The sequence below is a fragment of the Homalodisca vitripennis genome, unplaced genomic scaffold (assembly GCF_021130785.1).
Source record: "Homalodisca vitripennis isolate AUS2020 unplaced genomic scaffold, UT_GWSS_2.1 ScUCBcl_1246;HRSCAF=4630, whole genome shotgun sequence".
Taxonomy (NCBI): domain Eukaryota; kingdom Metazoa; phylum Arthropoda; class Insecta; order Hemiptera; family Cicadellidae; genus Homalodisca; species Homalodisca vitripennis.
In genome coordinates, this window is record NW_025777355.1 from 16,057 (window position 1) to 18,732 (window position 2,676).

Consider the following 2,676-nt stretch of genomic DNA (forward strand, 5'->3'; position numbering starts at 1 on the left):
CCTCCCCAATGCAATTAAACCAGTTCATTAACTTCTTTTTGTACGCTTCGACTTTAATGTTCCAATTTTCTATCAGTTCCAATGGTAAATTTTGGTAGATTATGTGTAGAACGTAGAAAGAATTTGTTTTATTTATAGACTTAGTATAACGTGCTGTGGCGATACCAATATTCAATCTATGCCATATAATGATAAATATGTATATAGAATCGATTTAAAACGATAAAAATGGCATGAGAACAAACTGTTGGAAAGTAGACTACTAACCAAACTGAACGGTCGGGAAGAATACATTCCTTTGTCCAGACAGAGTTTCTGCTACAAAAACACTGCTCCGGGCTGGGAGCACTTCAGCCCAATAAATTTCAATTACTGAAACCGAGCGCCTACAATACTTAACTTTACTTCTATCGGTTTTGAAGACGGATTGGTTACTTCGTAGTGAATTTCAGTTCCAGCTTCCACTATGATTTCAATCCTTACATAGGAATTTAGAACAGTTCTATTGAAACATGCATTTCTGAATTGTTTCAACCGGAACGTAACTTTATAACGTAAAGATATATATGTATAACGTAACGTTACATTCTTTTTAAATCTCTCATTAGTTGAGTGATGCGTTGCTTTTGCGAACAAATGCCCAGTCTGCATCAAACCGGAAGTACTTGCCTGGCTGTGGAATCTGTGTGGGTTCACTCTGTCCAGATGTATTTTGTGGTATGGAAATTATTCTTCACTTGTTGTCAAGACGTTTTCTGTTCTTTAAGTTATCGGTTGTGTTGCGATGGCATTTTCTGTGTGGGCTTTTCATATTTTGCCATCCTCACCTCTCCTTTCTGTCCCTCCCATACTTCTATCCTCTCTACCATTCTCCTAGAGTTTAGTGAAAGAAAATCCAGAAAACTATTCGGTCTCAAGGCTGGTAACCTTTAACTGTTCTCTGAGTGATCTGTCAGACAAACTATACATTGGGAGGAACTCATATCAGTTTCCTTCTTATTGATTTATTTGGGTGACTTTTTATATCTTTTTTACACATTTCCTACTGATTTAATCAGGACATAATCTGTAACATAAAATGTTTTTTTATAATATCTAATCCATTTACTAACCTAAAGTTAATTTTAAAAAGCACCACGTTACTTTATAACTTTTGGAGAATTAAGTTAATCATTAATTTTAAATTTATTACACTGTGGGATTTTATAGGACTCCAGTTTATAACTTATAGAAACCAACTATTAAAACTCACTATGAAACTACAAAGTCAATGAAATAGCCGTATTTCTAGCCGTAGATTCTAGAGAAACTTTAAAGGTTCTGAGCAAACTTGGAATTAAGATACTGTCATTGTGAATTATAAAGTTAATTACTTTCGTGTTTTAGATTCCACATGCCATTCAATAACTCATTAAATTTTTTTCGTGTAACAAAACATTTAAAAATGAAACTTTAAGGCTTGTATTAAGTATCACAAGAAAACGTGTTTAGATAATGTAATTGTGCTTAATTAATGTTACTAGACCCAATATGTGTATACAGTATTATATGGCTTATATTTTATTACGTTATTTGCAATATCTTCGGAAGTAGTTGTAAATGTAACAATCGGTTTAAGTGTAGTTTTTAAATGTGTTGAATCTAGATACGTTTAGTTCGTTATAAATTAGACGAGCTGCACTACATCCTGGTTTATCATTCATAGAATTAACATTATATACTCCAATTTAGTAACGTATTTTTAATTTGTAGTAGAAGTGCTTTAGGTTCTGATAAATTTACTGAATAAATGGAGATATTTAAAAAAATTATATTTAAACATTGATTATATCAACGGAAGTTGTATAAAACTGTATAAATTTCATAAAATTTGGTAAAGGTAGGTAGATCGGAAACGGTTAACAATTAAAAGATATTGTTATTTTCGGTTCAAAGCCACGTTTAATTAAAAACTACACGTATTGTGATGCGCATATGCATTGAGGTCCGGAGAATCTTGTACCATTAACTAGTAACAATGGTGACAGCCGTTATATGAAAGAAACTCAATATAAGGCTACACCACAAAGCCCATGTAGACCGACGGACACACTCCTTAACATAAGAAGCAGCTCTCTGACCTTTTCCCTGTACATTGTAACCGGTCAGATGACACATATAAGACAGAAATACAGTTAGTAGCAATGTACATTAAAATACTTAGGAGTACTATGGTACTTATCATTACCACATGTACATGTTGCAGTTGCTCCAACTGTAGGTGCATTTACTTTTGCAGACCCTTTTACTGGTTTTTAATGCCTAGAAGAAGTTGTGATCTTTAAAGTTGAATTGTATTGTTTCTTATAAAAATCATAAACGAAATGACAAGGTCACGTGAAGTTGATATGCTACCCAGAGCCACCAAGTTGGTTGATACAAAAGACTGGATGGGTCCTGATTTGTTCTGTAGGCATATTTAACCATTCCAGAGAAACTTCTTGATTCTTAGCTGAGAAGATTGTTCTAGGTGGCTTCCATTTTTGCTGGTTTTTAATGCCTAGAAGAAGTTGTAATCTTTTAAAGTTGAGTTGTATTGTTTCTTGGAATAATCATAAACGAAAAGACAAGGTCACGTGAAGTTGATATGCTAGCCAGAGCCACTGGGTTGATTGATATAAGAGGCTGAATGGGTCC